A 26546-nucleotide genomic window follows, 5' to 3' on the forward strand; every position below is an offset into this window, starting at 1 on the left:
TTGAAGCTTGTCAAAGGAAGAGTTGGGAAGATTTTCACATTTTTAGAATTTTCATAGTAGTTATAATTTACAAAGAATGTAAAATTGTGTAGTCATTATTTTGCTTTTTTTCTAGATGTGTCCCTAAACAGGGTTGATAACTAATTCTACATCACAGGATTCAGAACTGTACCCTGTTGGAGCTGATGCCTGTAATGGAGGAATTCTGCCTAGTCAGTTCACTTTAAGCGTGTTTAAAAGGTTTTCTTTATCCTAGTTGGAACCTGTGGCTATAGTTTGTTTTCACTGCTGAGGAATATTCCATGATGGAAACCGTAATTCATCTGTTTTTCATATCGATGGGCATTTGGATTATTTTGGGAGGGTGTGTATGTCTATTCAGCCTTCATTTTTTCAGGATTTTTTGTAGAAGATAATGTAACAGTGTAACATCCTCTGCTAGGGAGCCAACAGGGACCCTGATTACAGCCACACAGACACTCACGCCTTGTTACCAATACACAGAACCATTTTCTTAAGTTGAAACACAGTAGCAGAACCTGAAGCCATGTGAATGGGTCCTCCGATCTTACACTTGGAATTCACTTTTTATTACTCTGTCTGCTAATTGGGAAGCATATCAATTATACAGAAATCTGAGAATGTATAATTATACATTTATAACAGAAGAAAACTTATTTTTAATACCCCAGAACACATGGCTATGTTTTTCCCTCATGCCCCACCACTGTTTTCTTTGCTTGAAATGCGAAATGACACTTGAATGCAGTTTTCTAGTGACTGTTAGACTGGCATAGTTCTTCAGAGACAGAGGATGTAAAGCACATGGAGAATTTCTGTTTGTGGAATGTGATTTCCTGGTGGCCTCATTCAGGCTGCCGCCGCCTTCCCCTCTGGCCGCCTGCACCGTGGGATGTCTGAGGAGGTCCCTGTTTCATCCTCTGGAAGTTCTGAAAAGGAAGGAGAGGAGGGCGTGCGGGGTGTGGTACCTTTGTGTTGGTCCTTCGAGCTTTTCTTTGGAGTCTCGGCTGCCTTCCTGGTTGCTGCCTTTATGTCCCTAGCTCGTGGCTTTGTCCTTGTGTCTAACAGGCAGACAGATGGAAAGGGAAGTTGTATTCAGCCAACAGCTTGATCTTATTCTCAAGGCTGAAATCGACTGGGTATTTGGAGATTTCTATGTAAATTGGCATTTTTGGTTTTTAAACATGGTGTCTTATTTGTACTTCAAATGGGTAATGGGTTCTCTTGGAAAAAATATAGCCATAAAGCTGGTTTAAAAAAAAAGGGGGGGGGAGTGGGTGTGAGAGAGCGGCTTAGAAATTACACTAGTAATCACGGGCCGTGGTGGCTTATGCCTGTAATTCCAGCACTTTGAGAAGATGAGGCAGGTGGATCACCTGAGGTCAGGAGTTCAAGACTAGCCTGGACAACATGGTGAAACCCCGTCTGTACTGAAAATATGAAAATTAGCCGGGCATGGTGACACAGGCTCCTGTAATCCCAGCTACTTGGGAGGCTGAGGCAGGATAATCGCTTGTACCCGGGAGGCAGAGGTTGCAGTGAGCCGAGATCGCGCCACTGTGCACTCCACCCTGGGCGACAGAGCAGAAACTCCATGTTAAAAAAAAAAAAAAAAAAAAAAAAGAACCACCCCGGTGATGGAAACCTGACTGCATCATCTGTGATGGAGATGGCAGATTATGTCGTTTTTAGTGACAGGATGAATTGGATATATTTGCCTTCCCGTCTGAAGCCCCAGCACCTGGTCGGGGCACCCCTCCCTTCTGAAGTCCCCAGCACCTGGTTGGGGCCCCCCTCCCCTTCTGAAGCCCCCAACACCTGGTCAGCGGCGCCCCTCCCCTCTGAAGCCCCCAACACCTGGTCGGAGGCGCCCCTCCCCTCTGAAGCCCAAAGACCCTCCTGGCCTGTGGTGCTGCTGCTTCAAATGCTGCCCTTGGCTGTTTTTGAGGAGTCACTGGCACCCCAGCAGTCTGTATGTGTCACTTCTTCATGGATCCGGGGTGAAGTCGGTGAAGCTCATTTGTCTCGTCTTCCTCCTCATGTGCCACATCTCATCTGTTGTCTGTCCAAGTTTGTGTGTGTGTGTGTTGTGCATTCTCAGGCTGTACTCAGTGCTTAGGTGACAAGAACGTCTTAGAGCAACGGACTGTCTGCTCCTAAAGAATGCTGTATGTTAATCGAGACACGGTTTACTTGTGGGGTTTAAATTTCCTGGGTGTGTTGGAGGCAATTAGGGGGAAACAAGGTCTAAACAAAGCCCCTGGGAATGAGGAAGGCAATAATGAAAACAATAACTTTATACACACTTAGCAGTTGATTTAATTTGAAGGTGAATTTTGCATTTTGGGGACTCCTAAAGCTACTGTTCGTAGGGATTCCTTGATGAGCTTCTTGTTTTCTGTCAAGTAGAAAGTAAAGTGGATCGGTTTTGCCTTTAATTCTGACTAGAATCTACTTCCCTTTCCCCCCATTCACATTAGGGTGGGGATTGGACTAGAAGAGCTGTAGGATCTCTTTATTTCTGATGTTAAAATGAATTTTTTTCTTTACTCTTTTTATTGGTGAGCTGCTATTTTTTCCTTCAATGCACTGTTCTTTGGTTTGGGAAATGTGCTATATTTGTACCGTGCTTGAAATGTACACAATGGTTCTAAATTGCTACTTTAAAGTTAGATATAACAAAATGTCATCCATAAATCAGGCACAGTCTGAGGCCTGGAGAACCCCTCTTGTCACTTCCAGCCGTATCTCCTTCCCTGGCCACGTTGCCGCTGGCCACGTCTCCTCCCCCCACCATGCCGTGTCATCCCCCCACCATGTCACCTCTAGCCACATCACCTCTGGCCTCCCTGCCTGCCTCCCTCCCTCCCTCCTGGTGGCCTCCGTGGCTCCTGCTGACTGCCCTCCCGAGGGTCTGTTCAAGGCTCTTTCCTCGTTTTCTGCTCCTGAGTGGGTCTTGAGGCCTGGATATTTCACAGGATGCAAAGTTTTTTCCCTTCCAGCCGTGGGTCTCTGGGCAACAATTCCAGAGAGGGCACTAAGCTCTCCTTACCCACCTGGGGGCCCTGAGCCCTGACCGCCAGGGCTTTTCTGCAGGGTGTGGGGCAGACTCATGCATGAATTGGACTGAAAAGGTGCTTCCAGGAATGCTTGTTTTAAGTGCACTGGAGCAGAGATGGGGAGAGGGGATCACTTGGTTTGCTAAGAATTTGGTCCTGCTCACAGCCAATAAGTCAACATAAGCACCTCCTAAATGAAGCATTCCACAGACTGATTTTACACATGACAGTTGTGGTGGCTGGAAAAGGCTTCACACAATGAGTGAGGTTGAGCTGCGTTTGAAGGAAGAACAGGTCCCTGCCGGTGGAAATGAAAGATAAGGGTGACCCAAGCCAGCAGCAGCAGCGGGGCTGGGGTGGTGTGGACTCCCCATGGATGGTGGGCATCATGGATGGTGGGCATGGCTGAAATGCAGGAGAGGGCAGGGGTGTGAAGGAACAGCAGGGCGGCATTAAAATCCCCCTGCAGAGAGGGGACTTGACTGAGATACTATCACATGTATACAAGACAGATGATTTGAGGATTTCTGGGAGCCTGTGGGAAGAGCACGTGGTCATCATTAGTTCTCTGGATCTCTTTTTATGAAGTAGTGAAAACAGTCATGCCTCTGCCTATCTTGTGAGCTGTTGCCAAGATCAAATTGGATAATCTTTAGCGAGCCTTGTAAATGCAAAAGGTTATGACAGACTGTTCCAGCCCCCTTGTCTCCACGCTCCTTTCCTCCTCGGTAACGTGAACCCTGCTGGGTACCTCACTATCTGCCTGACTTCCCCTCTGTAACGTGAGCCCTGAGCACTTGCTGGGTACCTCGCTGTCCACCTTCCTTCCTCAGTAACATGAGCCCTGAGTATTTGCTGGGTACCTCGCTGCCTGCTGTACAGCTGGGTGTAGCCTTGTCAAACGCACTTGGCTGGCACATAAGCAGAAGTGCTCGCCGGGCCTTGGGAGTGCTTTCTGACATGTGGGTGCCTGCTTTTCCCTGCTAGGCTGGAGCTGCAGGAGCCCTCCTAGACCAGACAGAGGACCAAGGCTATGGCCTTGGGGTGGCGACTGGGGGAGCTCCCTGGGTTCATTGTGTGGGTGAGAGCAAACTTCAGTCCCGCTGCAGCACCGGGATTCAGGGTTCCTTCTGGAATGTTCTGAGTGAGAAACAGGAATGGTGCACAGGTTCATCTTCTGAGGATTTTATGGTTATCTAGGGAGAGCACTGGTGCCTCTGAGCTATGAACCTGCAGAACCACTTCTTCCACTAACAGCTTTCTTTATGTAAAGAAAGACGTACAAACAATGCCACTTCAGATGGAGGTATTTCCAGGTGTGGCCTGAAAAATGAACAAAATGACTTTCATCTCCAGGAAAGCACCTTATTCCCAGTGATAGACATTTGAGCTTTCCAGTGAATATTAAAGTATAAAAATCTTGTGTCCACCACTTTCTCATGTGATCAATGGTGATATTGATGTGGGTTGGTTGGTTTTTTGGTTTTTTTTTTGACACATAATGAAATGTGGAAGCTGCTCATAACTCTGAACTAGTGTTTTCTAACCAATGTGATTACAAATAGTGTGCTGGTAAAAGCCAGCCAAGTGCAGGACGACTTAGAAGGAATTGGGGCAGAAAAGCCCATTGACCAGAGCACAGACTCCGCATTGCAGACAGCCTGTACGGAAGTGCCGCTTGTTACATTTGGCAGCAGAGAATACCTAAAATGTTCTGAAAACACAATGAAAATACTTCGAATTGTATATCAGCATGGGGTCAGACTTTCTTCATAAACTTCAACCACGGCTCTGCTGCGCACTGAATGCAGATGCAGGCATGAGAACCCTGCTGTCTGAGGTGCAGAGATGTTAGGGGTTTTCACAGCAGCACAAACTATTGCCACACTGCTGCTTATTTTGGAAAATGGTTTCTTCTTTAAAATTGTTAAGATGTAATGACTTTATCATTGTAAAATGAACTAAATTATTTCTTTTTGTGACCGAGTCTTGCTCTGCCACCCAGGCTGGAGTGCAGTGGTGTGTGACCTCAGCTCACTTCAACCTCTGCCTCCTGAGTTCAAGCGATTCTCCTGCCTCAGCCTCCCTAGGTAGCTGGGACTACAGGTATCCGCCACCATGCCCGGCTACTTTTTGTATTTAGTAGGTTTCATCATGGCCAGGCCGGTCTCAAACTCCTGACCTCAAGTGATCCACCTGCCTCTGCCTCCCAAAGTGCTGGAATTACAGGCATGAGCCACCACTCCTGGCCTCATGAGAAGGCTTTTTGTGATCTTCAATAAAGTGCAAAGGGTTCCTGAGACCCAAAAGTTTGAAAACCACTGGCTTAAACCAACAAAATTGTCCACGATTCTTCAGTGTGTCTTCTGTTGATGGAGAAAGGACGTAAGGGTTGCTTTGCTTTTTTCCTTTCGCAACTCAATGGTGCTGGGACAACTAGGGTATCCACATGGAAAAGGATGGCCTGGACCCTTCCTCACCCTACACACAAAGCTCAAAATGGATCCAACGTAAGGAGCCGATTGTGAGGGATCAGGGCCTACTCTTAAGATCTTGTGGGACCTAAATTGCCAAGATAAAGGACCTGTATCTAAATATAGTGACATTTTGAGTTTCTGGGGTTGTGACTTTAACATGGGAATCTGAGGCATGAGGGGCAGTTCAGCCTATGACACCTTTAGGGGGCGAATCCTGGTGAAACTGTTACGATGGATTAGGCAATGTTTCCTTAGATGAGACGTCTAAAGCATAACAAGCAACTGATGGGAAAAAGACGGTATCAAAATTAAAAATGTTCATTTCAGAGGATACTATTAAAGTAAAAAGACAACCCACAGAACAGGATACATTATCCCAATAAGGGCCTGATATCAAGAATATATTTTAAAACTCTTAATAAAAAAAATCCAATTTAAAAATGGACAAAGGATTTGAATACATTCTCCAAAGAATAAATGCCTTAAAAAGCACATGAGATGTTTAACAGAATTCATCTTAGAAATGGAAATCAAAACCACCGTGAGATGCCGCTTCACAACCACCAAGATGGATAAAACCCCAGTATTGGACAGTGACATGTTGGTGAATTTGAGAAAACTGAAATCTTTAGTGGGAGGGGAAGTAAAATGGTACAGTTGCTTTGGAAAAGTCCGGCAGTTCCTCAGAAAAGTTAAGCATAAAATCACCATACGACCCAGCAATTTCACTCCTAGGCTTATGCCCAAGAAAATTGAAAACATTTTTACAAAAAAAATCTTATGCAAGAATCTTCATAGCAGCACTATTGGTAATAGTAGAAACAACCCAGGTGTCAACAGATGAATGGATGAAGAAAATATGTACACAATGGAATATCACTCAGCCGTAAAAAGGAACAAAAGAACATGTGCTCCAACCCGAACGAGCCTTGGATGTGAAAGATGCCGGTGCCAAAGGTCGTGCACTGTGAGATTCCACTCACCTTGGACGTGAAAGATGCCAGCACCAAAGATCATGCCAAAGGTCACGCACTGTGTATGATTCTCCTCACAACAGGTGTCCAGAATGGGCAAATCCAGAGAAACGGAAGACAGCTGGCGATTGCCAGGGGCTGGAGGAAGGAAGGAGCATGTGCTGACTCTTAATGGGTTCAAGGTTTCTTTGGCCGGTGGTGAAAAAGTCCCGGAACTACATACTAGTGGTTGATTGTTGTGCAGCTTTGAGAATACACTAAAAAGACTGAATTGTATCCTTTAATATTGGGGCTTTTATGCTTTGTAAATGGCATTTCAATTTAAAAAGGAACTCCAGAACTTCTTTGGTGTTGATATTTAGAATGTGAAAGAGACAGTATCCAAAACATGTTACTATGTAACTCACGTCCCCAGAGAGTTAAACTTCATTAAAGGGTGTGTTTGAGCCTAGGAGACACAACGATCCTATACTATACGTTATAGCTCATCTCACTGATTTCTATCTCACATAACAAGCATATTCAGGGAAAACGGACACGTAAACGTGAGCTGAATGCTATGCAGAGGCACATTCCTCTTACCGGGATGGTCTTTAGTGGTGCAGTAAGAGATGCAGTCATAGCAACATTAGTTTAATTTCCATGGCAACAGGAATTTGGCACATTGATGAGTTAGATGTCCCTGCACAGCTCCTAACAGGGTTGCCCATTTCTGTGTGGTGTCTGTGTACATTCTTGCTGTGGAAATAAGTGATAGCACCTGCACAGACTCTTGCTCGGAAACGCGCACGAAGCTGGTGAAAGCAGAGGACAGGGGAGAGGGAAGCATGGCTCAGCCCTGGCAAAGGAGACGGTTATTCCGAATGCGGAAGATTCAGGAACACGATCCTTGGGAAGACTGGTGATGTTCGTGGATCTCACCGCTGTCGGGTTGTATCTGCAGCCAGTTACTGGAGCTGTCAGAAGCGCATGTGTTGATATCGGTGTCATCACTCAACGCTTCTGACTTCCTGTTGCTGAGGATGATTGCATGTGGTGGAAGCAAAGTGCTGACTTAGCACAGATCATCAGATCCCAGTTCTTTTCTATCAAGGGGGGCAGGGTTAGAACCTCCCTCCCCACTCCCCAATCCCATTGTTGAAAATAATAGTTAGCTTGGGAGGGTTTTTACTCCAAAGGTTGAAGCTGTGCATTTCTAGAGCCTGGGCTGTCAGCTGTGCTGGCTGGGGAATGCTGGGGCTGTGGTCGTCTGGCCGCTGGCAGCCCTGCTGGTGGGTCCTGCTTCTGACGCCGTTCATTTCTGAAGCTTGCTTTCCCTGGTGTTGGAAGTAGCAGCACTGGAGGAACGGCCTCCTTCCTACAGCGAAGCTCTGCCAAGAGAGAAGACACGGAGCGTCTGTTGAGGGATGTGACGTTTGGGTCACCGCACCATGCGTTCTGCTTCTCAGCGGTGCCTCCTGGTTGATGTTACCATCACCTGGCATTACCCAGGAGGTAACTCGCAGATGCCACACTGATGGAAAGCTACGGCAGCGTGGTTCGAGTCCAGGGCCAGCTGGAGCATATCAGCAAGGTTGGGCTTGGACGTATGTGCTCTACCCAGTGGGTGGGTCTGTGGAGCTGGGGTGTCGTGAGAGCCAGAGGGTCCTGGTAGAACCCTGCCAGACGACAGGAAAGAACCAGTGGAATCGAGGCAGGGAGCCGAAGGAGCTCAGGAAGGAGCGAGCCGTCACAGGGCGGGAGGCTCAGGAGCCAGCAGGTGAGTGGGATGTGGCCTCAGGGTGCTGCTGGGTTGGTGAGGAGCCTTCTGTGACTTTTCTGAGAGTGGAGTCGGTTGTACGGGTGGGTGCCGGCTCCCGCAGATAGAAGAGCCAAGCGTCCTGCAGGAGACCAACATGTGCACTGGGAGTTTCCAGGTGCGTGTCCTGGCACGCGGCCCAGAGGCCCCTGACAAGGTTCAGTGCACCAGGCACACAGTGGACTGTTGGTGCCTGACCCAACGAGGGAAGGAGGGAGGGCCGAGACACAGGTGCGGAGATGCACGGGACGGGGTGCAGTCAGGTGGAGAGTCATGCTGTGGGGTCCGGGAGAGACGGGTTCGAGAATAAATGGGACGGGGGTAGAGTCAGGTGGAGAGTCATGCTGCTGGGGCCTGCGAAATGTGTTTTTGCTTCCATCTGAGAAGCTGGACCTGAGCATGTCTGTGCTTTGACATTTAATCTGTGCACTATCCTCGGCAGGGTGTGTATCTCTGTGGCAGAGGACACCCTGGGCACAGTGGATGTCAGTGGCCGTGCCTGGACTCGGGGTCCGTGAATGTTGCGTGATCGAACGTGTTTGGTACATTCTCAGCTCCTGCCCAGGTGCCTCCCAAACCTCTGGTGTTGTGGCTCCCCACGCCTTTCCCATCTGCGTGTAGCATGACCACCACCTTCCTACCATGTGTTTGTCCTACCACGGCTGCCGTGTCTAACGGACGCTTTGCTCTCCAGCTACTTTCCTATAATCAAAACCCTTGACTTTGCTTGTGTTTCAGAGACGACAGGGTATTAGTCTTTCATGATTGCTCTGAGGATTTCAAAAAGCAAATATACCTTACAGGATGCAAGATATTGGAGACAGTAATTATAGATGACTTTTCTCAGTCTTTTGATTGTGGTAAACTTACATAGCACTCGAACCATTTTTAAGTGTATGGTTTGGTGGCATTAAGAGTGTTCACACTATCATGCCGCGATCATCGCCATCCATCTCCAGAACTTCCCGGTCTCCCCACGCTTGAAACTCGGTCTACCAAACACTAGGTCTCCTCCTGCCCCAGCTCTGGTAAGCACTACAGATTGCTTGCAAAATAGGCTTTCTCAGTAAGAGAAGGGGCAAGGAGAAGAGCTCTCAAGACTATCTTGAGATTTGAGGAAGTGTTTTAGGTTTTGCTCACTGGTTCCCAGTGTAAAGAAACTATTGAAGACGTGGGATGACGAAGCTGGGCAGCTTTCCCACTGTGATGGGGGCACTTGCCCTCAAACCCACCTGAGATAATCACTTGAGGATGGTGCTGCCTTGTGACGGCTCTGAACTTGGTCTCCTTGAACGTTGCCAAGTGCATAAGCTTTGGCGGTTACCGTCTAGTGTCTGCGGGAGACCTAGAATTTGAATGTTGTTGCCTTTAGAACACACTCATTCTTATAACACTCTACCTATTCTCATCAATAGGAAATATGCTGTGTCTTTTTGTTTTTTTGGTTTTTTTTTGCTTTAATATTCTGTGTTTCAGTAGCAGTAGTTGCAGCGGACGCTACTTCTAGTTCATGGTTATTGCCAAACACAAGCTTCTGGAAACTGTGTGAAAAATGAAGGGGGAAAGTGGCTTTCTGCATAAGGCTTTTTTGAACATCTTGTTTTTTTCTGGAATATCTGTCGTGGTGTAAAACATTTCCGTATTTAGGGGTTTGTAATGTGTTTGATAGTGGTTGGCTTTGAAACCCCATGTTTTTGCATGTCGTGGGGCTGCTTTATCGTGTTATTCTATGATATAGCTAGTTGTCAAAACTATTGGTTATTTCACTTTAAAAACCAAAGCAGCTTACATTATGAGTGTGATTCCTGTAAGAATGTAATTGTAAAATTGATTTGTGTTCAATAAACTTACTGGAATGACTAAGTTAGATCAGTGGATGAAAAGATGATAAGAACATGTCAGGTCTCTGGGCCAGGAAGGACTTCCAAATAATACACGTGATACACAGTAATTTCTTAACAAAAGATTAGATTTAGTACATAACTGTTTAAAACCTCTGTATTTTCTATTATAGCCATTCCACAGTGCCCACGGGGTTGGGTTGCAGGACTGCCTATGGATACCAAGGTCTGTGGGTGCTCAGGTCCCTGGTATAAAACGGCATCGTGTTTGCATATGACATATGCACATCCTCCTGCAGACTTTGTCATGTCAGGGTTGCTCGTAACACCTATACCATGGATATGCCATGCGAGTAGTTGTTAAACGATATTGTTTAATGAATAATAAAGTCTGAATGCTTAGTACAAACACCTTTAAAAAGTATTCTTAAACTATGGTTGGTTGAATCCACAGGCCTGGAACCCTGGGATAGAGTACAAACTCTAGAAGCAAAATGAACAAATAAAGAACTTGAGGTCAGCAGTGACGGGTGTGGGATCACACTGAATCTAGTGTGTTCTGCTGTGTCACTACGGAGTCTAAATGGAAACCATTTTTAGCTTAAGGTAAAATAGGTAACAGGAAACACTACAGAATGGGCACGAAGGCTCGCCCCTCATTACCACGTGTTACAGCCAAGTGTCTGCCTCCTGGGGAAGGATCTGTCCTGTGAGGAGACTAGACGTTGATGATTTCCGGATGTGTGAAGGGAAACGCCCTCCGAGAAGCGTGGTTTTGGCCGGAGCACATCAGACGAGAGTTAGCGTGGCATGGAGTTGCCACAGTGCCCCTCATGCCTGCTGCTTCTCTCCTCCTCACCGCTGGCCCTGACTCTCACCAAGGGAGGAAAGTTCAGCTCCAGCTGAACCCCACACAGGGCTTGTCGGTCTCTAGGGCGGGTGCTGCCTTCTCCTGAACAGGCTGTGGCAGAGGAAGGTCTGGCCGTACTTGAGCTGTGAGAGATGCTCTCAGAGATCCAGCATCCTACAAACCCAGGTGCTGAAGGTTCCTCCTCCACCGTCCTGCAGGGAGAGGGGTCTGTTCCTGCTTCCCCTCAACCTGAGCTGACTTCTTGTCTGTTCTGTACACCTAGCTCTTAAGAGCATTTATTGTTAAAAAATAATCATCTAGCAGACAAACACCATAAGGTGACAGCCTGGGAGGGTAGATGGGGCTTGGAGGGTGGTTTCCTGAGCAACAGGGTTCAGTTTTCTGTTTTGGCGTCACTCGACCCAAGGCCCCCAGATAATTGAAATATTGTCAGCAAAACACCCATGTTGTATCTAAGTTTTTTTTTTTTTTTAAAGGAATGGGTGCAAACTTCTAACAGGGACCTGACAAAAGAGGAGGATTTCTTCTCTGCAAAGTGAAGGTCGGGGCTGGTTGGCATTTGCCATCTGTGACTAGCAGGGACCCAGGCTGCTGCCCGACTCCTGACCCTGCAACTCCTGCCCCTGTTCCCACCAGCAGGAAGAAGAGCGGGAAGATGCCTTTTCCCCTTTAAGGGGATGAGGTGAGAGTTGCGCCTGCCATTTCGCTGGTCCCTGGGGTGATTCTCCAGCATGGATGGGAGTTGGGTTTGGTGGCCTGAGCCCTGTGAAGCTGGGATTGCTGTTCCCTGAGCAGCAGAAAGCCTGGACTCTGGGAAGTGGGGTCAGAGGGTAGCCTTTGCTGCTTCCACAGGAGGGGGCCCCTCATTCCAGTTGACATCATCACTGCAGAGGGGGGTGTGGGCTTTCATTGTCCATTGATAAATAGAACGTTCTTTTTTTTTTTTTTTTTTTTTTAAAGCACATCAAACCCTAATTCTTTCAGCCTTTACTAAAGTGGCATTTTGTAATTCCACATGATTGCATTATACATGCATGAGAGAATGCTTCCTGTAAACCAGAAGCGTCTGAGGTAATTCTTGGCCCATTCAGTGAGTTCATTTTCCCAAGGTTAAAAACAGCCTCAGGAGGGGTTGAGGACGCACTGTGACAGTCTCAGGAGGGGTTGAGGATACAGCCGGGACACAGCCTCAGGAGGGGTTGAGGATGCACCGTGATAGTCTCAGGTCCTGGACATGTGCCCAAGGTGTTTGGGGCACAACTTGGTCTTACACATTTTAGGGAGATGTGAGACATCAATATATGTGAGATGTACGTTGGTTTGGTCCAGGTTTCCAGGTCACAGGTAGATCAGAGACAGATGCGTTTCCGGTGAGCCTTTCCGGAGAAAGCAGTAAGACCCGCATTTATCTCCGTGTGCAGATGGTGACTTTGAGTTCTGCCCTCTGTCCCTGAGGAATTTCCTTGTGGACCAACGGTTGTGAGGGAGGTACATGCCTTTTTTTTCTTTCTTTTTTCTTCCAGTCTCTGTTAGGAGCCTGGGAGGCAAGTTTGCCCTAAGCCGTTCCCCACCTTGTCTTCCCTTTAGCTTAGTGATTTTGGGGTCCTGAGATGTACTTTCACTTCACACTTCTGAGCACACTGGCACTCTAAACAGTGTTGTACGAGGCCGTCTAACTGATTTAGAAGAAGAAACTATTTGGAAGGACTTGAGAACCTTTGTCCTTGAGAGAAACAAGCCTTTGTTTATTTGCCCCGAGGCTGTTACGCTGTCCCAGGGCGGGCGGCCTTAGAAAGCTGTGCCTCTCTGAGCGCCTGCCTGTGGAATCTGGTGACTTTGAAGTGAATCCAGCAGCTACATGTTTTGGAAAGCAGATTGTCTCTTAAAGTGTTGGTGATTATGATTCTAACACCGGAATTTCAACGTCTACTTTCCACCCTTCTTTCTTTGTCTCCTCATACCCTGAGGATGCTGCTGCATTTGCCCTTAGGCTTCATTGAGGGAGGGTCAGTTCTGGCCCTTTCTTTAGATATTGACCTTGAATGGACAGAATCGAGATTCAGAAAAATCCTTGAGCTGTGAGAGTGTGCGGATATCTATGTAAGTGGAATTCATGTGTCAAACTCAGTAAGAGTTTAAGAAATATCAATTCTAGGCTGGGCATAGTGGCTCACACCTGTAATCCCAGCACCTTGGGAGGCTGAGGTGAGTAGATTGAGTTTTGAGCCCAGGAGTTTGAGACCAGCCTGGGCAACATAGCAAGACCCTGACTCTACAAAAAAGTAGATAGTGGTGGTGTGCACCTGTGGTCCCAGATAGTCGGGAGGCTGTGGCTGGAGGATCACCCAAGCCTGGGAAGTTGAGGCTGCAGTGAATCGTGATAGCACCACTCTACTCATGGTACACTGTGCCTGAGTGACAGAACAAGAACCCCTGCCACCACACACACACACACACACACACACACACACACTATCCTAAATGGACAAAAATGAGACCTTTTAAGTGGAAAAACATCCTGTTTGGTTGCTCTACTTAGGTAACTGTTGACTCACTTGCCAGTAAGAAAGTGCAGTGACCAGTTCTGCTGGGACCACCTGTTAAGGCTACTCTGGGCCTCATGGTTTGAGAAGGGTCTGTCCAGGGGAGAGTGGGAGTGGCTTAAGGGCCTTAGAAGCCAGTTCTTGTGGTTCAGCGTGACTGCGGGTGTGGAGCTGGGGGCAGGGCTCTCCAGGGCATGAGTGGGTAAACGGATGGGCTTCCAGGATGAGCCCCTGTGACTTTGCCTGGTTTACATCCGTCCAATACAGATCCACAGGCACTTACTTTAGAAGCTTCTGCCCGGGCTGATGGACTGGCCTGGGGCCAGAGGGTGCCTTCTGGTTTAGCAAGAGCACTTAGTCACCTAGATCTAGGATTTATGGCACTACAGGGGACTCGTCACACTCGGAGCAGCAGCTATCTGCATTCTAGACTTGGTTCTAGGCAAAGTATTTTGAGGCTGTTGGTACCCTGTGTTCTGTTTATCTGTAAAACAAGTTAGAGTTGTAACTAGTTAAAACCTATTTTTAAAATTTTGCCACAGAATATGGCAGTTGTGGTAGAGCTTGTCCAGAGGCCCCAACACTCGGACGCTGCCACGTGCTGGGGTTGCAAGCTTTGCCTGCATCGGCTGCTCCTCCTGGCGTGTCTGTGTTCTTGACACAGGAGCCCATCGAGGCTCGGCCTGTGGGACTCCTGCAGCCATTTGTCCTTGTTCCTCTGAGGTTCCGCAGACTTCACGGTCCCATGGCAGAGCGTACGGTATCTACTTGCATCCTGATTTCCCCAAACCCCAGGACAGGCCAAGAATTCCTTACACACAAATGCAGAGGGCCCCGTGGTGTGGATTTGCGAGTGACACAGTCTTTCCCCAGCTCGGCCTTCGCCTCCAGAGTTGGCTTTAGGGCGATAGAAGCTTCCATCAGACTGGGGGGCCCTGAAGCTTTGGTGGTAGGAATTGGGTGACCAGCACGGATGATACCCCATTTATATTTGTAGCAATAGTTGTTAACACGACCACGAGATGTGCAGAGACAGGAAAAAAAGGAGGTTTTATTTTCAGAGTAAGTCTGTGCTTTGGGAAATGTGGTCTCGGGGGAGCTGTAAGCACGCGCCCCTCAGGAGCGGGGGAGGTCGCGGCGTTAAACGTTCCGGTTTTTGTTCGCTGTGTGTGTTCATCGGGTTCATGGAATGTCTGAACGTTTACAGGGAAAATGGGGTTTCTTCATGCGGTTCATGGAATGTCTGAATACTTATTGGGAAAGTCTAGCACACGCATAATGAGTTAACCTGTAACTTCCATGTTTGCCTTGGGGCTAGCGTAACGTTTGAAATGAGGTGGACTCAGCGTGTCATGTACAAAGGTGAGCTTTGGGGCACAGACGTTTATGCGCAGCCTCAGTCACAGCCAGGACTGGCTCAGGGTCTGCAGCTTCTGGCGGGAAAGGACACGAGGCCATTCTGTCCAGTCGGGGCTGCCAGCAGGGTCCCAGGGTGGGGTTGTCTGGTCGGCCAGGGTCGGAAGTCCACCCGGGTCCCGTGGGCAGCGTTCCTCTAAACCAGGCTTCTGTCTGATGGCGGAGGAGACTTCAGGCTGATTAACAAACTGTACAGGAGTTAGTGTCATGGGGCTTCAGGGTCGACCTTCCTCCCTGTGATGCCGGTTACATTTCTCTCCGGGCCTCATTGTAGCCACAGAGAACCCACCTCGTCTGAGAGCAGGGGGTGCCATGTTGACATAGTAATTTATTGTATTAACCTTTTTAGTACTATTTTAATAAAAGCCTTTTTTTTTTTTCTTTTTAAAGAGATAGGGTCTTGCTGTGTTGCCCAGGCTAGTCTTGAACTCCTGGTCTCAAGCAATCCTCCCATCTCGGCCTCCCAAAGTGCTGGGCTTACAGTTGTGAGCCACTGTGCCCAGCCTACAGCCATGTTTTTAAAACTTGGCAGTTTAAAAACATTACTCCTTTCACCCCCTCCAGCAGGCTGGTTGGCCTTGTACAAACTGGGGTGTCAGGACCTTGGTCCTCCTCTTATTTTTCCCTTTCTTTGGCCTCAAGTTCTGATGAGAACAGCAGTTACAAAATGGGCATTAGGTGATTTTTCCTGTTACTAAAGCCAGAATTCTCACTAGTTAGAGATGTTTGTCCCCAGGATCCCAGAAAGCTGTTTTTGAATCAAGCCCATAGCAAATAAATAAGGAACTAAAGCCTCGGTCCTCTGTTTAGTATCTGGGGAATGTGTTATTGTTGACACCCTTTGATCTGTGCTCACGTGCTGCATCTCGTCACGGGAAGCAGAGTAGCCCTGTGGAATAAAGCCTGGCTCACGGTGGCACGTCGGGATGCTCCGGGCTGTCAATCCCTTAGACGGCGGCAGACATGGAGACTCGGCATCGCGTGCAGAGCCCGGGCAACCGTGGTGCATCCTCCTTAGAGACCACACAGCCAGTCAGCAAGGTGGACATCCAGGCAGATGGCCCTGACGGGCTCACCGCGCGGTGGTGAATTAGGAATTTGTTAGCAAAGAAATGAAACTCGCCTGTGGGTCCCAGCTACTTGGAAGGCTGAGGCGGGAGGATTGCTTGAGCCAGAAGGTCAAGGCCGCGATGAGCCATGATTGTAATACTGCACTCCGGCCTGGGTGACAAAGCGAGACTCCGACTCAAAAAATAAAAGAAAGCAAGCTAAACCTTACTCTCCCTAGCAGGAGGGAGAATTTATCAAAGTAACTGCAACAAAAATCTTAGATGATGATGTAATTTCAGTGGCTAAGTGAGCTGTCCAGCCCACGTGGCTGGCTCACAATGCAGCAGACAACGATGCTGCTGCAGCTGCCCTCCCACCCGATCGCTCGTGTACATTTTGTGTTTTCCCATATCTCTCTTTTGGATACGTAGCTCGCTCCTTTATAGCTAAGCATCAGTAAAACGGGTTGCCTATTTTAAGACCTAACTATTGTGTCTTTTAAGGACAGAAAATGAAGCAGGTGACAGGAGCTTGGCAACGTGGTGAATGGAATTAGATGAATATTTAATACTTGGTACCCCTCGGATCCCTTCTTCCTCTCTCATGCTTAACTACAACTGCCGCCTCCTAGGACAGAACACTTTCAGTTCTGTGAGTAGGAATTAAACTTTTTCTAAATCAGAAGTTTCAGTTCAACAGTATTTTACATGAATGCCCAGTCCCTAAGTGCTCACTGTACTGGTGTGTGGTGTAGAGGAAGGAACGTGGGCTTGGGGCTGGGTCTATGGTGCAGTGTCCTGGTTCCCACCTGTGAGATGAGGACCATGAGATGGCCTTAGAAGGTTCAGACTTGTGGGATTGAATGGATCTGCCCACTCCTGGGAAGCCTCGAGTCTAACTCGACTTGGCCTGGTTTTAGGGAGATGCCAGCAGCGCAGTCCTCACAGGTCACTGGGAGGGGCTCTGGCACCGTCCCCTTCAGGTATCTCATGAGCAGCCCAGCTTGCCCATCTCAGAAGCTGCTGGTCGTGTTCTCGTTCCTGTTGTTTCTTGCCTATTACTTAGGTTCTGTTCATGTGGGGACCTAGGAGTTCCACAGTGAGAGGAGAGCGGCTGAGTCGCCTTCCTGCCTGGACGCCAGCCCCACGGAGGACCGTAACTGCTTGAGGTTGGCTTCTGCCCCCGGCCTCACCTGTGGACGCATTGATGCAGTGGTACTTTCTAAGCTCTGGGGCACACAGCGCGGTTGTGTGGATCCACAGGACACTGTAGCGTCCAAGCACGTGCTCCCAGAGGAGAGGACCCTGTGGGCGCTGATGCTGGGAGCTGGCCGAGAGTCCAGCGGGTGAGACTCCCTGGGACGTGCACAGCTGCCATCTGCGCAGCCCCTCCTGACGCCCAGATGGTCGTGCGATAAATGCACAAAGTGCATCTCCAGCAAGAAGCCGCCAAGTGTCCACATCCGGGATATCCACCACGGTGGCTTTTTGGTGTTAATACGATGAATGTGAGCAGCAGGTGGTCTGCGTTCTGGGTGTGTGTGACTGTGCCACTGCAGTTTTGTTCTCATGTCTTAATGAGCATGAACGGCTCCTGACGAGGGTGGGTAAGGATGCCGTGATCAGAGACTCGGCAGTATTGTAGCTTGAGGAACCAAGGAGGTTTTCTCTCTTGCCAACCCTTCAAGGGGAGGAAGTTCCAGGCTGGTGACTACTCCATGAAGTATTCAGGGATCCAGGTTCCTTCCAGACCCCTGCTTTGCGTTCCCAAGGACACGGCTGTCCTTGCTGTGGTTGGGACTGGGTGATTACCACGCTGCCGGGGTGGGAGGTGGGGGAGGCTTGGCTTAGGGTGAGAGTGGCCATGATTTACCTAATCTACATAATGACAGGGAGCTGGGAGTAAATTGTAGCCATGTCCTGGAGGATAGATGATGGATGTTGGTGAACGACTGGCTGCACTCACCGCAGCTGGCCCAGGGATGGGAAGGATGGCTGATTGTCGTTCAGCGGTACCTGGTTCTTTCAGATTTGACTTCCTTATGGATTTTCTGCTATAAAGAGGAGAGAGCCTGTGGTTCTAGGCCAAGCATCTCATCTCATCTCATAACATCTTGTATCCCTTAAACCAACATTTATATCAAGTTTTAGAAGTTCTACAAACTGGCAAGCATTTCTCAATCTGGTTTAACCATTGGATTTTATATCTGTGTCTGCATCTCTATTTACATCTATGTGATTATTTGACACTCTGTAGTACATTTGTAATAGGTTCTATTTGGTGGAAGTTACTTTCAACAAACCCTTGCTGCTACTAGAATTTTCAAGGTTACAAGTTAGAAAGGAGAGAATAAAAACCACATCTTCTCTAATTTTAAAATTTGCTCCTCAAATCACACCAGAATTACAAATACTACAAATTACAAAAGCAGCCAGATTCAAGGTTAAGAGATTTCTGGGTGATTCTGGCTAATCAGCAGTATTTGCTGAGGTGTGTGCAGCAGAACAACATGCCAAGAAGCCCGGGATGGAGGAGAGTTGGGAGGCCAGGCTGTGACTTCAGAGGTGCTGTTGCCTCAGGGAGAGGAGCTAGATGCAGAGAGGATAAGTGGCCGCAGGTGCGACCACTGCCGTCCTTGCTGCGGTACAGGGGGCCTTAGTGAACTGAGTTAATGAAGTAGGTGAAGTCCATGCAGGTGTCAGAGAATCCAGGCCAGACGCGACGGGTGGAGGCTTGGCGGAGGTGAGGAGCCAGACAGCCTCGCTAAATGTGCAGTGGCTCACTGCAGACAGCATCCATCAGTCGCCAGACAGACGGGCTTGATGTTCAGTTCTTATGACAGCTGCCCTTATCCTGTCTGCCTCCACCTTCTGAGGCCTATAGGCGTCGCAAATGTGTGTTTTTTAAACAGATTTGGATGACTTGCTTTCTGCACAACACACCTGGACAGACGGAGGCTGGTTCTCCACAATGGCACCAGGGACTTGGCAGGGACTGGTGGGACAGATCCTCAGGGCACAGCACCAGCTCCCTGGGAGAAGACGGTGCTTGCGGGATGAGGAAAAAGAGGCATACAGTGCTGAGGCGTGAACTCTAGGTTGCTCTTAGACATGACACACATGCCTTCTGGAAGTTTCCACGAAGCACCGTTAAAGCCACCAGTGTGGACGGGTCCTGAGATCAGGAGACCCAGAACATACTTGTATTTGAAATCCTTCAGGTACTGCAATCTCTTCAAAGAGGATCACAAGTCATCTCTAATAATGTTGTAAAATTATTTTTTTATTAAGTGCCATGGCGTTTTTTTTGTTTTTTGATTTTTTGTTTTTTTGGTTTTTTGTTTGTTTTTTTTGTTTGTTTGTTTGTGGGGTAGGGCTGGTGTGTGACAGTAAAACAGATGCAGTGACACAGCTGGTGGGTGTTGGTTCTGGGCCCCAGTTGGGCAGTTGTATGAAAAGAAACTGAAAAGCCTCCACAGTGGTATGAACTGAAATACCTGGATTACGTGTTTTCCTGTATTTAACATAAATGCACACGTTTGTATGCGAAACACACATTTTTCTATACGTAATAAAATTCACACCTTCAAGTATTTAGCATAGAAACAGCTGTGCAGCATCTTCTCCCTGCCTACAGCCACCCGGACGTTCTGAGTGGAAACTGCGCTGCTGTGGGCTTTGTGAGTGGTGAGCCGTGCACAAATATGTGCTGCGTTTGCTGTGTCCGCTGACGTGAGCCCTGGTCATTCCTATTTCAGGTGGATGCTTTCCCTTGTAGTTCCCTTCTCTTGTTCTGTTGGTAAGTTCAGTAAACTCGGGACCAATGGTGAGAGTAGATGTAGAGGAACACGGTGTCGGCAATTAAGGAAAATCCATGCCAGACGTCACAGGAGGAGGAGGCATATGGGGTTCTGCTGCCTGTGTGAGCCATGACTGGTGAGGGCATCTGGGCAGTAACTCATCTGGGCTACTTGGAAATGCAGATTCCTGGGCACAGACCTGAGAGGCCCTGGAGTGACCACCCTCCAGGGATTCCGCCCAGATTTGGCTATCTTGTCTCTTGGCAGGTCACCCGTGTCCGGCTGTCTCATTGACATGCCCGGCCATCGCAGTTAGCTGAGTCATCTGCATAGCTGGTGTGGGTGTGCCGATGGGTGTACGGGGCTGGCCCGTCTTCCTTTCTCCCCCTATGAAGTGTTTGAAGGTCTGTATCCTACCCTGTTCTCTCCCTGTCCTCAGTGGACAAGCAGGAGGTTCATTTTCACTTGCAGATGAGGAAAATTCTGAAGTCTCGTAAAGAAGCCAGGATCTTCTTCAGAATCTTCTTTGTTCCAATCAGCTCTGATATTTTCACTTGGAAAGACTTTTCCTCAAACACTTTGCCTTCGTTCTGTATGAGAAGTGCTGTAGACTTTCCTGTTGTTTTAGTAATTGGTATCTGTTCTGGTGTCCATCACAAATGTATATATTTTCATTCTGAGACACGCTGAGTCAGCCTTTGTAGTCCAGAGGGATTCCATGTGCATTCATAGAAGCTTCCATCAGAAACCACATTCCAAATAGCTGTGGACATACAACCTGCTTGTGACTTTGGGAATTGCCAAAGTCCAATTCTATCCTGATTTGAGGCTTTAGGACCTTTAGAAATTTTGAAATTACAAAAAGAAAATGTGACAAAATTAAGTGTATTTAAAACAAAAGAGATTTTATACTGTGGGTTTTAAGGGCTGTGATGCACTATTTGGTTATCTTTTAGGACGTCATGTTCCACTCAAATTACAAATACATTAAATAAAAGGCGATGCCTTCAGAACATCTTGGATTTCGTCTTGGTCTTCTGCCATTGAAAATGTGATTTCTTTTTTTTTTTTGAAAATGTGATTGTCTTAAACTGTGTGTCTAGACCATCTCATCTGAATTGCTTTGGAAACATCTGCACGGGCATCTTTCTATTCTTGGGTATAGAGAGAGAGACATCATTATGCTTTAAAATAGCAAAAGTCCCATAGAGCAGTTTTTCTTGAACTAATGAGCTATGATTGGAAATCAATGTGTGTAGGAAGTTATAGAATCTCTCAGCGAAAGTGATTATTTAAAATAGAAATTGAAGGCCGGGCGCGGTGGCTCAAGCCTGTAATCCCAGCACTTTGGGAGGCCGAGACGGGCGGATCACGAGGTCAGGAGATCGAGACCATCCTGGCTAACACGGTGAAACCCCGTCTCTATTAAGAAATACAAAAAAACTAGCCGGGCGAGGTGGCGGGCGCCTGTAGTCCCAGCTACTCGGGAGGCTGAGGCCGGAGAATGGCGTGAACCCGGGAGGCGGAGCTTGCAGTGAGCTGAGATCCGGCCACTGCACTCCAGCCTGGGCGACAGAGCGAGACTCCGTCTCAAAAAAAAAAAAACATAAATAAATAAATAAAATAGAAATTGAGAGAATGGAGTACATTCTTGGTTTTTAAAATAAAATGCCAATAGAGAACGTTTTGTTCGCAAGAATGTAAAATGTTACGTCCTTATTTAGAATTTAAGAATAGTAATTTGCTTGTGAGATCTTTGTGACTGAGGTTTGAAATCTTAGCTATGGTTTATCATCAATGTTTTATACATATGCACGTATACATATGTATGTAAGGTACATAAAAGGAAAATAAGCATGTATATATTGACATTTATATACACTTCTATAATGTGTATACTTCTAGCCACACATAGGTCTAAGTGACTATGATTTGATGACCATGAGGGTAATTAAATAATTTTCCTGCACTTAGCCTTGCTTTTGCATCTGAGCAGGGACTCTGTGAAGTGCACCTCCTGCGTTCCAGGCCTCACACAGCCTGTGCCAGGTTTTGGAAGCAGGAGTTTGTCTGCAGTCACTTCGGAAAGCAGGTGGTTACCAGGATTGCCTAGAGCTCCAGGCTGTCTCCGGTCCCAGCCTCCCTGGGGTAGAAGCTGCCCCACCAGGGGCCTGGACATGGACGTTAGGGCCTGGAGCCAGGAACTGCTCTGGAAGGGAGGGCTCCTGTCACTGCTGAGCATGAGAACCGAGGACAGGAGCTGGAACCAGTCTCGGGCCACTGCACGGCCTCCCGGAAGTGCTTGCGGGAAGCCCCAGCTGCCCTGTCCTGACCCCACAGCCGGCACCAAAGTCTGTGAGATCCCCTTGGCCCACCCCTCAGGTTCTTAAAATGGTTAGGGTGTCCTGGGCTGTGAGTTTTTAAGTCTAGGCTAAAAAGTCCTGGGACAGACTCACAGGGTTCTTTATGTAGAAACGATGAGTGTGCTGGTGACTCAGAGCAGGCACTGCACCCTCACTCCAGGGTCCTTTGCGCCAGGTGGAAACGAGCGTGTGGGTCACGCAGAGTCCCTGCATCCTCACTCCAGGCATTGCTCTTTGATTTCTTAATTAAAAGCCTTGAGAACGAAAATGGGTTCTCCCCAGAGTAGAGTTTCCGGTTACGGAGGCTCACCTGTAAATGCCGTGCCAGGTCAAATATGCTGAGATCTAGGCCAGGTCCTGCTTCCTGCCCATGGCCAAGGCAGGTACTTCATTTGGGAAGTGACCTGGAGAGACATCTGAGAGGCCTGCGTGTCCCCGAGGGATGAAGCTGCTGGCCTTCTCATGCTGCTCCGGCCTCCATCAGCTCCTTCCTACCTGCAAACTGCCTGCTTTTATGTTGCCATCATTGGAGACATGTTAGGGACTTCGTATGGAGCAACCCCCACAGGACCAGCAGATCGTGGAAAGGTGGGAACCAGGGCTGGGAGGGTGGTGACCATGGCCAAAATGAGAACCGTGATGGGCTTGGAGGTCCATCTTCTGTCTAAAGTGGTTTTTTTAAAATAAAACACTGTCTCAGGAGCAGGAGAGGGCAGGGAACAGATGGGGAGAATGTATCTGTAAAAGACTCATCTGATAAAGGCTGTTATCCAAACCATGCAGGACACTCTCAAAACTCAACAAAAAAATGAACAACCTGATTAAAAATGGACCAAAGACCTGGACAGATACCCCAACAAAGAAGATGCACAGATGACAAACCTACACGTGGAAAGATGGCCCGCATCTTATGTCGTAGGGCGAGGCGTCACTGTGCACCCAGCAGCCTGGTCAGTACTGGAACTCCCACACCACCGCGTGCTGGCGGATGTGTGGGCATCAGGACCCTCACTGATTGCTGGGGGAAGTGGGGCAGCTGCTGTGGGAGGTAGCATGGTGGTTTTCCGTGGAACTAAGCACTCCGACCACAGGAACAATCACAGTCCTGGACGTTTACTCAGAGGAGCTGAAAGTTTACTTCCATGCGGAAATGTCACACAGATGTTGACAGCAGCTTTATTTATAATTGCCAAAACTAGAAAGCAACAAAGATGCGCTTCAGTAGGTGAATGGATAAACTGTGGTATGTCAGAAACTGGGATATTAGTCAGCGCTAAAAAGAACTGGACCACTAAGCCATGAAAAGACACGGATCTTTTAAATGCATGTTGACAAGTGAGTCTCCAATCTGGAAAGGCTGCCTGCTGTCTGAGTCCAACCACAGGACGGTCTAGAAAAGGCAAAGCTGTGGAGACAGTAAAACGGTCAGTGGCTGCCAGGGGCTGGGGAAGGGAGGGATGAATGGGAGGAGTGTAGGGTGGAGAAGCAACTCCGGGTAGGGTTTTCATGGGGGAATCCATGCCGTTCCACGTCTGTGAAACCCACAGAATGAGCAGTAGCAGGCTCTGAGCCCTCTTGTGTGCTGTGGACTCTGGGTGGTGGTGCTGTGTTGATGCGGATCTGTCAGTCATAAAGACGTGCTGGCCTGGTGGGGGCAGGAGAACGAAGGAGGCTCTGCCTGTGCTGGGGAAGAAGATATGTGAGGACTCCGTACTTTCCTCCTGATTTTGCTATGAACTGTAAACTGCTTTTAAAAATATCTACTGAAAAGGCAAACAAAAAAGAGTGCTAGCCAGATAACATCTGTGTGAGGGTGTGGCCTGTGTTCTACGTTCAGGATTTTCCTGTTAGGATACACGTATCTAAATTATTCAGAAGTTAAATTTTGCCTTAAGTAACTCACTACAAAATTAATTACAGTATCAGCTTGAGCACTGCCAGGATAGCCAGGATCCTGTATCCTGACCAGCTTCTCCCCTTACAGGTACAGTGACGCCCATGGCCTCACCCCAGTGAGCAGCAGGGCTGGGACCAAGAGTCAGGCTTTGAGGGCCAGAGAGGAAGTGAGATCGAGGAGCCCGTGGCAGGGAGCCAGCAGAGTTTTTTTTTAACCAGTTTTCCTTATCGCTGAGGCCTTCTTAGACTTGGGGAGTCGGGAATCCCCACTCTCAGGCACCTCAGAAAGCAAAGGCTGCTCCTAATCCTCATGTTCCAGATGCCTCAGGGGAGGTACCTGGGTTGTTGGGTGCAGTTCCGTTATTTGCTGTTCAGTAGAATTTGCCCGCAGCATTTCTGGTTGTTTTTAAGAGCTGATGCTTGAGCTGCTTAAAATCACATATGGATATTCATTTACCTGTAAAAGTTAAGAATGGAATTTGAGTTCAAAGATTTGTGAAAATGCTCAAGTTTGTGTACTAATATATACATTACATTTGTGAAAATATCTAAAAGTCCAGGATTTTTATTGAACACTTCTCTTGATTTTTGTAATGTCTACTTGTCATATTTCCATTTGATTAATAGATGTCAAAGGGCTTAAATTTTGAGTGCCTGAATTCACCGAATTTCAAACTCCTTACATCAAATGTAATTAAACTGACTATAGCCAACAGTGCATGCTTTTATAAGTATTGATTAAAATATATATAAAAACACATATCCATGAACATGCAGATGGGGGCAACATATTAAATCATGAAAGTAGAATTAGTGTTCTTTGTTTTCTGAAAAGACAAATTTTTAAAAAACAAGGGAGTCTTATAACTTTTTAGTTTCCAACTTATTTGCCCTAAAGCGAAAGTTTAGCAGCAGAAGATTGGCAGCAGCAGAAGAGGAGATCCTGGGCCAGTGCAGGCTTGGGGAGCAGCCAGGTGAGTGCCGGAAGGAGCTGGCTGGAGGCAGAGCAGGGAAATGCTCAGGCAGGTCAGGATGGCCTCAGGGCTCAGCGAGTGAGAAAGGGTTCACATTTCCTGGAGAGCCCTCGTCTCTACCCACGGAAAACCCAGACTCCTTCCAACTGGGATGTGCATCTCATGTAAAAGTAGTTACGCCCAGAAAGAAAGCCAGTGGATATAGAATTTTTTTGTATGCAGAAATTACTTTAAATTTGTTTCTAACCTTATCCTTTTCTTCCCCCATCTTAGCGTCTAGTAACTTTCTGCAGGTAACGCACACATCTTAGGAGAGCGCTGTATTTCAGTTGCTGTTGGCTCTGATGTGACTTTGTGGTGTCTGAGGTTCTGCCCAGAGCGTGGCACTCTGCTGAGCATTGCTTGTTGAAGGCCCGTGTGGAAACTTTCCCTGTAAGGTTGTCGACCCCAGCAGTCTTGGTTCAGAAACGTTTGGACTTGCTGAGACTTCACACGGTCTTCTAAGCTTTCTTCCGTGACCTTTTCATTTTAGTGTTCCCCATAATTCAGATGTTTTCCAGAATGTAAGTAAGCTGCTGAATTCAGGGCAGTGGGTGCCCTCCATTGGCCCTGGGGAGAAGCATCACTGTTTCTCCGGGTGGAGCTTCCTGCCCGCCATGGTGTGCTCCAAGATGGAGCAGAGTTCTTTGGCAGAAGTAACCGTCAAAGGCCCGTGTCTCAGCGGCAGTGTGGCTGTGGGTGTGCGGCCTCGCGGCCATACCTGCCTCTTCCCATCAACGGCACCAAGGAGAGGAGCATGGGGGGAGGCCTGGGATCTGTGCTTCCAAGACTGCGTCGTCCGTTTGTAACTAGACATGCCCAGAAAGTGTTGGAGATAAGCAGGAGACTGTGTCTGTCCCTAATGAGCTCAGGCGTGCCCTTGAGAGGGTCAGGTTTCTGTGCGGTTGATCTGAATTCAGCCTGGCTGTGGCAGTGCAGATGACTGCTGGGCTTTGGCAAGGCTGCACCCACTGTCCGTCTGAAACGACCCCCTTCCCAGGCTCGTGGTGCCAGCTGGGCGCCCAGGCCTGCCTTCCCGCCAGGACGGAGGCCCCGTGTATGTGCGGGGGGGGGGGGGAGGTGGGTGGCCTGCTTTATTGCCATATCCAATGCCACGCAGGGTCAGCACTCAGGAATCATGTGCTGTGTGGGTCAGCGATTGAGTTCAGAAACCTGGAAAACTCAGCAGTGCAGGCTTTGGGCATGACCCGTCCAGCCCTGGGGCTCTTTCTCTGAATTTCCTTCCATGGCATCCTCCTCATCTCAGGGACCCCTGTCCCCGCACAGCTGTTGGCAGCTTCACAGCTTCCTCTGCCTCCCCTCCCAGGCCCTGGTGTGGCTGGGGCAGCTAGTGGCTGTGCAGACCCCACAGTCAGTAGATCGTTGGTGCCAATGTCTTGGGCCTGGGTTACCTGAGCCAAGGAC

General features: G+C 48.2%; 1 protein-coding gene and 1 long non-coding RNA gene across 14 annotated transcripts in view; one reads left to right on the forward strand and one right to left on the reverse strand.

Moving 5' to 3' along the window:
* Positions 1–7939: 7939 nt before the first annotated feature.
* The window catches only part of LOC135964664 (ATP-dependent 6-phosphofructokinase, platelet type), a 46182-nt gene continuing 27575 nt past the window's right edge, over positions 7940–26546 (forward strand). For 7 of the 13 annotated variants that reach the window (XR_010577185.2, XR_010577186.2, XM_074000313.1 and 4 more), the window contains exons 1-2: positions 7940–8290; positions 11518–11723. The gene's annotated coding sequence lies outside the window, so the exon portion shown is untranslated. The remainder of the gene's footprint in view (positions 8291–11517; positions 11724–26546) is intronic. The other 6 variants (XR_012417087.1, XR_012417086.1, XR_012417088.1 and 3 more) reach the window with 1 other exon arrangement.
* LOC135964663 (uncharacterized) lies at positions 23375–25809 on the reverse strand. The gene is made up of 2 exons (XR_010577183.1): positions 25330–25809; positions 23375–24565 (listed from the first exon to the last, which is right to left on the reverse strand). It is a non-coding gene; the product is annotated as an uncharacterized lncRNA (long non-coding RNA).

This window comes from Macaca fascicularis, chromosome 8 (assembly GCF_037993035.2).
Source record: "Macaca fascicularis isolate 582-1 chromosome 8, T2T-MFA8v1.1".
Classification (NCBI taxonomy): Eukaryota; Metazoa; Chordata; class Mammalia; order Primates; family Cercopithecidae; genus Macaca; species Macaca fascicularis.